Source organism: Athene noctua, chromosome 1 (assembly GCF_965140245.1).
Source record: "Athene noctua chromosome 1, bAthNoc1.hap1.1, whole genome shotgun sequence".
Classification (NCBI taxonomy): Eukaryota; Metazoa; Chordata; class Aves; order Strigiformes; family Strigidae; genus Athene; species Athene noctua.
In genome coordinates, this window is record NC_134037.1 from 127011366 (window position 1) to 127026669 (window position 15304).

Here is a 15304-nt window from a genome sequence, read left to right on the forward strand (position 1 = left end):
AGGTTGGGCCAAAACATGCAAGGGATGGGACTGATGATGGGTGATGGTGATATGGATGGTGGAGCTGCTACTTATAAAGCATACAAGTAGCTTAGTATGCTGTATCACTTGCTGCCAAATACTGGTTCAAAACCAGATTATTCTACTTCCAAAATTGGGTTCATGTTCACTGTGTCCATTTTGTACCTTCATGTGCTGATTTTTCAGAAGTGTGATAGCTTTTTCTTTGACTCAATATCAGCGGACAATGACAGTACTTGTTGTCTCTGAAAATCTCATCATAGGAGTCTGAACATAATGTTTGGGGTCAAGACTGCTCTTTATAACCCCCTGTTTAAATCTCACATTTCTCACAGAAGGCATCAAGATCAAAGTGTATATTTTAGTGCACAAACTTCAAGAAGGATGATTTTCTCTACCAGGTTAGTATATACCACCCTGAAAAATCTGAGCCCAGCTGTATTGAGTCAGACCTGTATATTACATATTAAATACTCTCTGAACTAGACATTATTATCAAATATAATGACAGTAAAATAACATGCACTGGGGCCTTTTGAGTAGAATAATTTACATGGTAGAGAGAGGTAGCCAGCCTTGTCATTAGTGATACGGTCAGATAGCACTATTTTTGTTGTTCCTCAGTTATGTGTGAATTTTTCTGTTGTAAAAATTACCCGCAAAATGTATATACAAAAGAAAAGATTGTACTTTCAGGTCTGGATGGTGTGCAAGTGGCGAGCTGACTGAAGAGTGCAACTGTGTGAATGTGCTTTGAAATGAACATTGAGATCCACTGGTACATTGTACAAAGACAAGGTATTAAGTCTGCTAGGAGTATTTTGTAATTATTACAATGTAAAATCAAAACCATATGTGTATGCTTTAGTTCTGTTTAGTCATTTGTTTTGCTGGAGGAAAGTCTAGTGGCTCCTGGCAGATTTCTGTTCCTTGCAGCAGGGAGGATACCTCAGAAATATGTCCTGCTTGATTGCCACCAGGACTGTGGCATAAGGCAACAGGTTGGAGAAGCCTGGGCAAGGGAAACCTACAGGCATGGTGAAAGAAAAGGATATGTCCAGTCTGATGAGTCTCAGGGCTTTGCATGCCTGACTGGTGCCAAGTATTGGTTACTCAAACATTTTTAAGGACCACAGAGGACATCGGTGTGAGTTGTACCACTCGTTTCAGGGGAGGCAAACATTTCATAGCTCCAGCACTTGTCAAAGCTTATGTGATAGAAGAAGGTTTAAATGCGTAACAGTGGCACTGAACCTCTTTGTGTCTGTTGCAGGACAGGAGACAGGAAGGTGACCATGGCCTTGGCTGGTGCCACATGCGCCTTGGCTTAGCACCCGCGGGGCCGGTCCCACAATCCCCCCGCACCTTAACATGGCAGAGAGCATCGACGGGCTCGCCTGCCCCTGCGCCTTCCTTACAGCGGGTCAGCGAGACTTATAGCAGTCTAAACTGGGAGAGTGTTACCTACTTAAACTGTTTTTCTGACTTAATAAGAATTTTTCATCTACAGCAAGCCATTTTAAAATATTGTCTATACACAAACAGTCATTCTGAATAATAGGCCTGCACACAGTAAATGTCAGCTCTTTAAATCACAGAGGACTTCGGAAGCGGAGTAGAGAATGCTTCATAACAGTTTAAACTTCAGCCTCCCATTTATTATGTATGTGTTTATAAATCTCTGAGGGGCACTCTTTTTCCTTCTGGGAAGCCCAAAGGAACACAGTTGTTTGTCAGCCCTGCTGGGTGGTGCGTGGTGCTCTGGTTGCTCCTTTGCATTCTGACCCCATTTGGTTTCAAGGTTGGTATCCAAGGTAGTGCCTGTGGAAATTTTATTTTCTTTTCTCCTAACAGCAGCATATAGGACCTTTGTTTCTAGGAAGATAGTACAGGGAGGAAAAAAAATGGCGAGGGTCAGCAGCGCAGTGTTGTGTTGTGTTTTCCTTTTTAAGCTGAACATGAGTGATCACTACCTTTAGAAAAGGGCTCTCCGTTTGTCACATAGGAGGAGTGTAAGCATATCTTGTACAGTGATGGCTTTGAAAAATTTCTTCAGCGTTCCCATCTATCTTGGTTAGTATGAATACTTTAGCATTAAATGGAGAAAAGGAGAATCCATCAATAGTTAATAACTGACCTTAAGATAGGAATTCAAAGTTCACTACAATTAAACCCAAGTGTCAGCAGAACCCACAAGGGAGACTATCAATATATTTGACTATACCTACCCATAGATAGCAGTTTTAAATTCTATAAGGGAGAGCACTGGGCATTATTCCTAATAAAAAGCATACTGTTGTACTCTCTTATATCCCAGACAAAACACAGAAGTTCTGTGTTATGAATGATAGTGGGAGAAAACATACTGAAGAGCAAATGTGATTCTGGATGGAATTTCATCACATTGTAAACCAGATGTTTGTCAGATTCAGTGGGAGAATGTATCCATCTTGAAATTTTTAATAAGGTTACGTAAAGGATTAAAAGCAAACATTTACAATGTGCAGGATTTAAAGATAATTATATTTCTCTTAAATTTGTTATTTTCTTGGTAGATCATTGAAAATATTTACATAATCTATCTATGGTGCAGTGCACCTCATGGATGGCTTCTTTCATTATGATGCTTGATGTACATCCACAGCATCAGAAAAACAAAACATAAAGAGGCTGTTCCACAGACATAAACAATACTTGTGATGTAAAAAATATGCTCTATTATTGGAAAAAAAAAAAAAAAAAAGGCTGCAGCCAAACTTAGGAGTTATGGGGTAAGATTCTGATGCTTGGAAGAGAGAATTACATTTCCCTATGGAAAGCAGTGCCAGCCGCACTCCGAAGGGAGCTTGCTCTGGGTGGAAAGTAGGTATGTTATTACTCTTGCTGGTGCAGCTGATTTTTCCTTCCATTTCTGTCCCCTTTTGAGGAGGGAAGAGGGAGAACAAAGCTTGAAAAAAGGGCAGAGAAATAGGAGAAAGGAAAGCTTTATTTTCTAGCTAAGGCTTCATAAGAGATTACTTTGCATTTGCGAATTTGTTCATGCCAGCAACCTTGCAATACCTATGGGCAGTTTTGTGGGGCTACATTCAAGGCCACTAACTCTCAAGAAAATCTTCTCTACTGTCTTTTTTGTTGGCAGATAATTCATAATGGAACTTCATAGCAGGGTTTATTGAGTGTACACAGAAATATACCCAGAGATGCTGCAGCAGTATAGCATTATACTGGTCTAAAAAAAAAAAAAAGAGCTGAACAAGACTGTGTGAAGAGTTTTTGAGGTTTTTACATGAAATAGGATTTCAAGGAATAGGAAGATGAACAAATCATACTCCCTATTTCATTTTGGGAGGTATTCTTCCACTCAGTGGATTTCTAATTCATGGAGAACAAGGACAAAGTAAGTTAAACTAGTAAAATATGAGAATACCATTTCCTTTGACGTCATCTACCATATAGCTACAGGATATGTAAGTCTGCGTGGACTTCAGTTGTGATATTTTAATACATGAACCAACTTATTTGGAATAGTAACTAATATCTATAGCACTTTAATAATTCCTGGTACCAACAAGATCTGTTGAATACAAAATCTCCAATAAGTCAGAAGGCAGTGTTAATATTGAGATATAACATACTAAACCCAAGAAGTAGGCTTCTGAATATGGTGCTAATTCAACCACATTATGAACCATTTATGGCCCAGATGGATTATTACAAATGGAAGATACTGCTGATGATCGCTATACCCAAGTTAATGATGTGATAGAAACCTCGACACTCACTAGCTGAGAATTGTACCAATGTAGCCTGCTGTCACACTGCTCTTCTAGCTGCCTCCTTACCTCTGCCAGCCCTTGCGCATAGCAGAACCTGGGAGGGTTCAGTACTGCCAGCTCAAAAATCAAGGAGATATTAACTTTCTTGTGGAATCGTTAAGCGTACAAGAGAGATTGCTAATTCAGAGCCCTTAACTATAATCTTTACTAGAAAAGACTAGGTACCACAAACTTGTCAGTGGAAGAAAGCAAAAGCTATCTTTTAGTACTCTGAGTCACACAACATGGGTTGTTTCTGATTTTTTTGCTTGGATCATGATACGTTTGGAGGATGATCCATGTATATCTGTTGGAGAGACAAAAAAAAAATAGGGTCACTGGAAAATTATGGAAGTCTTAAAGACTTGATGCAGAATTTTTCTGCAGCTGTCTCAGTGAGTCTGACTGGGTACCCCCTATCGGTGTAGGAGATCTTGCAAATGTTTAGTGAGTATATTTTAAATACTTTTCCAGCAAGCTCTCTGCATTCAGGTAGTTGGTAAGATGGGGCAAGTCATCAATGTCTTGGCTTCCATTTAAGCTTGAGAAATAACATCACAATTACCCTGTTGAGATACAGAAACGTATCTCAAAAGCCCAAAACAGGACAGTTGCTAAGAGGTATTTCTTGCATTGAGTAATGTAATTTTACAGCCTTGAGGTTGTCTTGGAGAATGTTACTAAGTTGAAAATGTCAGCCAAGATCAAAGAATAGTGAAAAATGTATTGCTGGAGCAGAGGATTGGAGGTGAGGGGTAGGAGACCCCTCCTAGGAGACTGTGTCCAAACCCTGCACCCACTTATCCCTTCTGCTGCCCCCTGACCACATTAGCTAATCTCATTTTAGAGATACCACGCAGGAAAAGATAAAACATGAAATATCTGAATCTGACTTACTTTGAATGTCTGTCAAGTTTCATGTGTTTTAAGTCCTAAACAGATTTATTTTACTTGTATCAGTCAGTCTGTGACAGGTCTACATAAATCAGAAAGCAGTCTGGGAGAAGGTCCTTCAGTGGCCAGCTTGCCTGTATCACAGATTCCTGCAGAGTACATAGTTATACGTGTATATGCAGAAGAGATTTGAGATTCAGTAATCATCATGGAGTGTCGCTTTCCTCATAGCTAAATACCCAGAGGAGATGGCTGAAAAGGTTAGCTGTATCTGTCAGGTTTTTTGGGTACTACAAAGGATCTTGTCCATTCAGTCTAAATAAGGCATAATCTTGGCTGCATGGGTCAAATATTCCAAGTTCATTTACCAAATCACTGGGCAAATGTCAAGTTCCAGACAGACTTAGTATAGAGAGATGCAATCTATCAATACTGAAGCATATTGGAGGGAGAGCATCATGGCTGGGAGTGTTTTTTATTCAGTGAAGCACACGCTAAATTGAACAGCATGCTTTGGATAGAGAGGGTGGGGGTCTGGCACCCATCTTTCCAACAAGCTTTTTTATTTCCATGTAGAGAGATTTTAGACTCAAAAGAACTGTAACAAAAGCCATTCAGACTCACTTGCCATCCAGGTGTATTATTTCTCCCTGTTAGGCTGAAAAGTCTTAAGGAAAACAAGATTTTGCTGATAATTTTCAGTTCAGATTGGACCTGTGTGGGCTTATAAGGTCATTCGCTTGACTGAGCAAGCATGGACGTTACACAGTGGGAAGTGGGCAGGGCTAGTGCTTGACAGCTGTTCTTGGGAGTGATGGCCATATGTATCCCTTGCCACAGGACTGGTTTTCTGATTGAGATCATTCGTTTGTGGAAATACTTGCCTGCGCTCTGAGGAATGATGCTGTAAATTCAAAATAAAGTGGAGATGCATTGGGTTTACACGGACTTGAGTGGGCTCTTCTGGTGTCTGCCTGGCAGCTCCAACTGGCACAGGGTCAGTTGTCCCTCTGAATCTTTCCCTTCCACCAAAGGTGCAGAATACTGTCTTTTCTAAGAAGCAAGATACTCCCAATAAAGCATTTTTATTGCCTTATTTGTGTTGCCTTGCATGTCAGTGGGCAAGGCTCATGGTCAGGTAACATACTGGCACCTGTGTGTGCTCAGAGGGCAGGCATTTTTTTTGTCGTGATGCCTCTGTCTCCCTCCCGCTTTCTCCCTTGGTCTGACTCATCCACTTATCTTGTAAGCTTTGTTATCACTGAGAATGCCTCTTATTGTGCTTAGATACCATGCCTATCAGAGTGATCTTGTTTGAGATATCTTCATTTCACAGATGAATATAACCAAGCACACAACAACCCTTAAAGGCCTTTGCTAAGGTTGCAAAGTGAGGTAATGTGAGAATTGTGATTGCCTGTACACATGGAATTCAGTCTTCTTGTGCATATGTGTCAAGATACAATCTTCAGTGATACGTTCACTCATTATTTCTTCCACAAGCCACTTCCCTTAGCTGTCATTCTGTTCTTTTAACTCACTTGCTCCATGTACTTTCCTATGTCTTTAAAATAGCAACCTGAAAGCACAGAAATGCTATGGTGACGACATTCATATGAGCCATCAGTATCCTTGGGAAGTTCAGGGCCGTGCTGCATGGCATCCTGAAGTGTTTGGGATTTATTTTTAGAGGGCTAAAATCAGAGAAGCGGAATCTTAGTGCTATCTGTAGAGAGCATACTCAATCTGTGAAGCAAATAAGTTTTCATCAGGTAGCAATCCCATCACTGGGACAAGTCTTCATGCTCTGCAGATCTGGGACAGTCTCAGTAAGTATCCAGGACAGGTCCTTACCTACTTTCTCTTCTTACTTGTGTGCTGTGGCAAAATACATGTGTCATTAGCCTTTAAGGGATTGAGACTATGCTGAAGTTACATGATACTGGAGTGCTTTCACATGAGACTCTCAATCTGGATATGTTTTTGAGTTGGTTCTGCCCTGTAGCTGCAAAGTATCATGACTTGTGACTGAAGAGAGTTCATCTACACCTACAGGTAATTATCACATTGTTCACATGATGAAAATGTAAGTGGTCTGCTCTGTCTGCACCTTAGCAGGTGTAAAGGAGACCTGTTGCTAAGCAGTCCCTCCCTTTTTTTTTTTTTCCACTCTCCATTCCCATTATCATGTTTGTATAGTTTTCCTTAATGAATGCTCCACAGTATCTTAGAGGTTCAGAGTGACTATCTGGGCAATTCATGTCCCCTCTACTTTACATATGTATGACTTCTGGGTCTTGCACAGCTTTTTGTCTGCTTCCCTTTTAGTAAGAAGGCTGGATGACCTGTTCAAAGGTAGGGGGCCTAATGTCACTAACATCTAGTCCTTGCTTGTGGTTGAAATCTTCCCTGTTCTTGAATCCTTGCCTGTGTTATCCCAGAATCCACTTTAACACATTTAAACAGTGAGTAGCTTCATCATTGGCTATCTAACAGTATAGTTAACACCAGTTTGTTGGAATAGTCATGGAGTCAAGCTTTTAGGTCTGTAGTGCTTTTTCTAAGACTTTATTTCTGTTAGCACTCCAATTCACAGCATTTATAAGTTCATAATTCTAATTGCCACTTTTTAAATTTACCAGTAAGTGATATGCTAAGTCCAGCCTGATTATGCATACTCTACCAAAGGTGTCAAAATGCTATGGAAATAAAAGAATTCTTCATGAAGTAACCATCAGACATGCTGCTGTTGCTATTTGTAAAGCTGTTGTCTTTCATCAATTTGTTTTTGGACGAGGTTTTGAAAAGCCATTCCGAATGGTGTAAATACCTGAATATAATTGGCTTTCAAATTTCACAGCTTAACAGAAGGAGAAAAAGAGAAGGGGGGAAAATCCTAGGTATTTCAAAGACAATAAGTGCATTTGATGTAATGGTCTATGATTTTGTCTTTTGTTGTTTAACCCAGGATTGAAGAAACAGATGGTAAGATTTTCTAGGAAGCTTAAAACAGAAGCCAAGCTAATACAAAACTGTTCAGCTATCAGACAGGGTAAATCCATTCTGTCGCTTTCTTTTTTTTTTTTCCAAATCACAACCCATCAAAAGAAAGGTTTAGCTTCATAAAAAGATATTTACCAGGAAGCTTTTTGCAAAGGAGAAGGACATGCTTTGTTAAACCAGATGCATTTTATTTTTCCTGGAACCAAGATTTATGAAAGCAGTATGCTCATATTTCTCCATATACAGTAATTGGAACTCATTATGCTAATTGTATTTCCATTATCACTAATTAACAATCATAGTGACCTGGCCCACAGTCTAATTTGTCTTTAATCTGTTTTTGTATAGGGAGTTTTACCCTGTAATTTCAAGGTGATAATTCTATTCAGCACAACTTTATTGAATAGTGAAACGTAATACTTGTAATATTTCGGGCTGTTCCCATTCAGATAGTTCAAAGGGAACACGAAGTTAATTTATACCTGTTCACACTGCTGCGTTAGTGGATCTGCCTCCCTCTTGCACTCTGTTTAACCTACCTGTGTCTGACTTAACCTGTATGCAGCTTATCTAGAATAACTGGAGGTTGGTCAACATTTGTTGATGAGATTTGCGAGCTGTGAAGGAATGCGTGTGTGTGTTTATTGGTGGATAAATCTGCGGGAATTTGCCATTTTTCTTTGTGACACTTCACTTGCAGGAAAAGAGGATTTTCCTTAAATGGTGTTTCTGGTGTAGTATAAAACATATCCTATGTCTTGAGGGGGAAAAAGGCCTCTGAGTTTAGCATGAAAAGTGTTTTGTTTTGTTTGGGTTTTTTATTTTTACTTAAACAACAAGTAAATGCATGTTTGTTTTTTCTCCAGGGTTTGCTGGCATTTAGACATTCCAGGTTGGTGTTTTTTTTCTTCAGTTTTAGAGTGAGGGAAATGAACAGTGCTGTGCCACTGGGGCTTTGCAAATCCTTCTGTACTACTCATCTCTCTCGAGTCAGTGTTACAAAAACATTCCCAGTGACTTATTCCAGGAAACCTGGATGTTTTTCTCTGGTGCTGCTCACCTACTGCCCTTTTCCCTCTGCTGATTCACTGGCTGTGCACTGCTGCTGATGTCACGTTGTTCCCATCTTACCCACTAATCGATCGATACCAACAACACTGTGCTGTGCAAGCCCTCTCCCTTAAATCCTTGGCTTATTTCTTGGCTTCCTATTCACACAGAATGCCACCTTTCAGTGAGGTGGGTACTAAATTTATCTGATTAGCTATATTATTGCATACCCTTTGCACTGCCCTTGCTGTGCTTTGTCATTGAGGACTTTTGAAGCTGGGAGTGACTCTAATCTGAGTCATTGATCTATATCCCTGCTTTCATTTCTAACCCTTTCTGTCCCTGGAACAGCCAAGGTCTCTGGGCAAAGGAAATTTGTGTCATTTGGTGTCAATGTAGCTCAACAGCTTTACATCGTTCTTTGATTTGTCCCTGGATGTATATGAATATATATATGCATATACATAGATATGTATAAATATATATATATATGGAGATACATATCATACATATTTTGCTCAACCAGTTAATTTCCAAATGATTTTTCTTGTTGCAGCTCTCTTCCCCTGGTGCCTTGGTCTCCCTCTACATGCCACTTCCCTACTTTAGGAAGAGGTTAATCACGGCACTGTCACAAATCCTCACAGCTCCTTCTCTTCACACTGGAATGTGCGACCTTCTGAATCCACAAGTGAGCCCTGCTTCCGTGTGATTGTTCCTTTCAGCTCCACGGGGAAACTGCTAAAGCCCCCCAGGTCCAATCCCACTTCAGCTGCCTGGGCAGCACAGCCCTTGCATAGTAAATGCTTCTCCTTCACCAGCACATAAATCAAAGAGTACCACCTAATCAACAAAATAATCTTAATCAATGCTTTCACCGTCTGGCTTTCCGTAGCAAATATAACTCCCTGTTGATGTTTCCCATCCTCCCTTCTGTTATACCAGATGGTGTATGTTCCAGTCTTTTTATTATCCTTCCCTGACCACGACACTTTGCTCAGTCCAGAGATCTTCATACTGCATCCCCTGAGTGTTCTCATCAGCAGCTCTGTCCTGCTTATTGCATCTTGATGTTTCAAGTATCTTGCACTAATGACCCTCTTCTTCCTCCCTCCTTCATATTGATATTTTTCACAGTATTCATTCCCATAGGTTGGTCAGCTGATACCTGGTAGCACATGTGCTTTAACCATCACATATCCTAAGTGACCTCTGAGTCTCTATAAATGTTGGCAGCATATAGGCTGATTTTATTCTTCTGTGTTACAGCTTCCTAAATTCTTCAGGATAAACTCAGAGTGTAATAACCTCTTCCTTTTTTTTTTTTTTTTTTTCTTCCTTAGATAAGATTACAGAAGTTGATCTGCTTCACATTATCTACAATTAGGTTGTTGCTGGATAGGATGACATAATAACATAAGCATTGGTCAGAAGAACTGTACTTCCTAGATGTACAGATGTGATTCATGGCTTTGTCTTTCTAAGGTGTTTACTCTCAGAAACAAGCAGCATGTTTGTGCTGTAAAAGGGAAGAGGAGGGGCAGGAATTTTCAGGCAGAGGCCCTAGCAGAGTAGGGCATATTACATGCTATGTGTTTTGTGTGGCCTTCAGGGTAAACAGCATGAGATAGGCTCAGTCTTGTGCTCAGTGAAGTTCATAAATTGTCTCTGTACAGGTACCCAAATTCTCCCTGCTCTTACCCTCCTGTATCAAAATAGAGACATTTTATGTTACTTCTTCTGTAGCAGGCTCTCAAAAAAATTTGGTCTCCTTTCCTGAAGTGCTAGGGCAGAACAGCACTCCAAAGCAAAGATGTTTATATACTCTACAATTCACAGTCTGAGTCAATGGAGTAACCTCTCCACCTCTCCTGCACCCCTGTAACATTGAGTAAATGAGGCCAGCTTGACTTCAGAGCCTCTTACAGCAGCAGTAGTGAAACTTGCCAGCAGCAAATCCCAGGCTGAGTAGTTCCAAGTTCAACTCAGCCAGCCTTCCTTTCAAACATTTGGGTAGAGAAACACAATCTCCCTAGACTACCCGGCTCTCCAGGCTGCAGTTCCGCTCTCCCTGAGCACATGCTCACTTAATACAATTTGTAGCAAATGTAATAGACGTGTGGAGTTGAAAGAGAGGCTGAGTATCTAAATTGCAAAGACCACAAATCAGTCACTGAGTAGATAGATATGCTAAGTGAACGCCATTTTTCTGGAATATCTGACAGAACTGGAAATCACAATGCAGAGTGATTTTATCACGAAGGATTTGCAATTTGTTGTTTAGAGAGATGGGTCAGTAAGCATCCTCTTTATCCCTAATGACTAAAGAATGTAAATAATCTTGTTGTAACCATTTTTCATGTACATTTTCTATCTAGATGAGGTATATGGCCTTCTAGGTATTTTTTTCCCCATAAGGGCTTTTTTTTTTTTTTTGTCCTGCTGTTAAAAGAGGCACTGCAGACTAATAGCTCTTTCATTCATCATACAGGTTGATGCAGCTAACATTTTAAGTGGTATTGTCTGCCAGTAATACTTAATCCCATTGTTGAAGACTGCAGTGCACAGAGAATGTGTTTTCCTTGGGAAGGTAGGCAGTAGGGAAATGTAATGACTCTTTAACTCTTAAACCAAAGCAGAGACTGTAATCTAGTGTCAGAAGGGTTATACCAGCTACTTATTTTAAAGAAGAGCCTAAAGTTTGCCCTATAATTTATTCTGCTTTGTAACTATTAAAAAAAAAATATTTAGCAGTTCCAGTGATTTGTATCACGCTCTTTCATTCGTGTGCTGCTGTCTTGGGAAATAGAGCTCCTCACCTTTGTTCCTCCACTAGTCTTTTGGCTGGCAGTAAAGGCAGTCTTGATACATCTATTGTACTCCAATACAGGATTATATGTTCAGAGAAGAAAAAATGCAGTCTACGTAACTCTGATGCGGTAGAACAATTACAAGGATTTTACAAATAGAAGGGACCTTTGTGAGCTAATGGCCTGTGTAACATTACTCAAGCAACTTCCCCAAAAGCTTTCTTCAAGTCCAACAGTTGTGACTTACTTTCAGACACTTTGTGACTTTGTTGACATGGCTTTGATTCAAAGTTTTCAGTGATGGAGCATCTATTGCAACCTTTAATCGGTTGTCTTCCCTGAAAAAAAAAAAAAAAAAAAAAAAAAAAAAAAAAGAAGTGCTCCATATTCTGGACCTTAATTTGTCTAATTTAAACTTCAAGCCATTGAATCTTGTTAAGCCTTTGTCAGCTAGATTGAAGAGTCATCAATTATCAATTTTCATTCCCTTTGATAATAGACACTTATAGACTAATAAATTATCCTTTAACCTTTTCTTCATTAAGCTAATAGACTGAGCACCAGGAGTCTCTCACTTCAAGGCATATTTTCCATTTTTTTATTCATTCATGTGACTGAATTCTCTCCAATTTTTCAACATTCTTCTAAAATATAAGCACCAAGTGTATCTGTACAATAAGTCTTCCACCATAATCAAGGATGCAGTTGCATTGCTTTCCTCTATACCCTCCTGCAATTCATATGTTTATTTAGCAACAGATCACATTAACTATCAGATTTTTCCAGCAAAGTCTCTGCAAATGATTATTCACAGTGACTTCTAAGTACCAATTATAAAACAGAATAATTTCCGTCATTTCAGTTTTGTTTCTGGCTATATGACCTGACATTTTATCAGGTTGAAATGTGTACTGTGTGCTCCGCCAGGAAGAGAGACTACTAAGTAGACGAACTCTAAATGTTGTATATTTGTTGTTTCTGAGAATCAAGTGTTTGTTCCCTGAATAGTTATTCAAAGAGAGATCTATTTGTTGGTCTGGGAGAATTATATAGCTGGCAAGATCTAGGCTGGATCAGTCCCAGTGAAAACAAAAAAAATAGGAAGGGGATGTGAATTTGCCATTTCAGATATAGTGGTGTGAAAAGTAACAATGAATTGTTAAATTGTGCTCAGATTGGGCTTCTGATAGGGGCTGCTCATCTGAACACTCAAGGCAATTGAGCAAGCTCATGACAAGCCCTCCAGTTGTCCCACTCCCTGGTGGGAAAAATGGAAAAAAATATGCAAGAGATGGCTAGACAACATGATACTGTGCTGTTTTAACAAAACCAAAGCATTAATTTTTAGTTGAAAATCAGCCAAATCTCTTGTATTTAATGCTAAAACATTCTAGTTCTGATGATGTGTGTGTTCGGTGTTAATAACTCTGAGGCCACAGTGAAGAAATTGGAAAAGGCTAGGGGGAAAGACAGTCAAATGATAAGTCTTAGGAAACTGGAACTGGACGTGGTGGCTAGGGAAGTGGCATTAAAGCAGCAGGCTTGTGTTTCATAGAAAACTGAAGGAAAAGGCAATGCGTTTTATTTTGTTTATTTTAATGATCTCATTAATATTGTGGATTCTGTCATTTGGTTACTCAGAAGCGTTGATGAAGGGGGAAAAAATATAACAGAATGGACATTGTGAGGAACCTAAAACTGAAGTATGATCCTTCGAAGATATTGGAATAAAATGGAGTCAACTCTCCTGATAGCAGAATACTTAAAACACAGTTTGTATAAAATAATTTTTTTCCTTTCATGAACCTTGAACTCTAGAATTGGAATCTCTCATTATTGGACTGGAAAATTATCTGCAAATCTGTTGCAAAAATATTCAAACTAGATTTAAAAAGAAATATGGAGATTAGGAAGCAGAACACACTAATCTGGGTATTTCTTTATTTCTCTTGTGGGAGAAAAGCTCCATTGATGTTATTAATTTTTTTTAATTAAGACTGTGGCCAAGATTTCATCAAGCAAGGTACTTAAGCACCGAATATTTTGAGGTTACAGTGGAGAGTTTATAATTTTTCATAGCATATATCATGGATAGAGAAAGCTAGTGCTTGTCAGCTCCACGAGCTCACCTCTTATGTTTCATCAGAAATGCTTGCAGTTCAAATAACATTTAATAAAAGAAAAAAAAGCTAAATATACTCAAGAAATTTAAGCATTAAGGAGAAAAATTAATTCAAAACAACACTGCCAAAATAGCCAAGATTTATTCAGTAATAAAGCCAAGATTCATTATTCCTTTCGAACTTGGGTTTATAATGGCTGAACTATGGTTCTGCAGCAGCTGAGTGAGGGAAAAGACACTGCACCAATATATGGTGGTGGAAATGTACATTTAAATTAAGAAAAGACAGTCTCCCATAGCAATAACAATCTCCAGGATGACACACTTGGAGGGCAAAAGGAAGGAAGTCCTACCTTATTATTTTAAAAAAACAAGAATAGATAAATAAAGAGCAAAGAGTGATTCAAGTCAATAAAACTGGTCAAAAAATAATCTTGTATTTCAGGAGTGGATTGGAAGAACATGGAGATATTTTAGCCAGTGCCAGTGAATTTCTGTTTCTCCAGATACATCTTCTGTTCTGTTTATTCTGCCTTTAAACAGTGTTTAATATATGTGTATTCCATAAAGCTTGAAAGCTTGCCTTTTAGGGACAATACGGCAACAACTCAGTATCTTTTCAAAATAATGGACTATTTATGGGTCCTCTGTATGAGGAAGACATGTATATACTGGAGTGAGTCCAGAGAAGGGCCACAAAGGTGACTGAGGGGACTGGAGCATCTCTTGTACGAGGAGAGTTTAAGAGAGCTGGGACTGTTCAACCTAGAGAAGGCTCAGGCTGGATCTTGCTTATGTCTATCAATATCTGATGGGCGGAAGTAAAGAAACTGGTCAGACTCTTTTCAGTGTTGCCTAGTGATGGGATAAGAGGCAGTGGGCACATATTGAAACACAGAAAATTCTGTTTATATGTTTACTTGGAGCTTTTCAAAACCTACCTGTAGATGGTCCTGAGGAACCTGCTGTAGGTGTTTCTGCTTTCAGCAGGTGTGGTGGATTCAACCGACTCCAGATGTGCCTTATGTTAATGTTAACAGATTCTTCGCCCCAGCAATGATGGAGTTCAGTGGAAATTCATTATATTACCTTATTCTTTAGAGCAGTGCTGTCTTTTTTATTATTAACCAAAAAAAAAAAATTCTGAGAAGGCAATTCCCATTGTTAGTCCTGTAGTTAGGGCAACTCAGCAGTCTCAAGTGGAGCATAAAACTGGTGATGTATTTACTGTTCATCCTTTGGGCTGGATGCCCAGGACCTTGCGTGCACCCCACTTCGGTCTGTGTGAAAATGGGGATAATACAGTTACACGGAGATATATTGAGTCTTCCATGGTTGTTAGCTCCTTACATAAAAAGTAGGCATTAATACATTATCACTGTGTACAAACCCCAGGCTTCTATATTTTAAAAGAAGGATTTCTTACCCAATCAAGTTGTTCTGGGACCTTTCAAGGAGGTGAGAGAGATCCTTGCCGTTTCTTACATAGCTTATGTTGGTTGTAGACTTTGAGGAGTGTGGAACTATACTGGGGCCACTGCTGCAAGTATGTCTACTGAGGGAGAGAGGGAAGTTATAATTTTTTTATT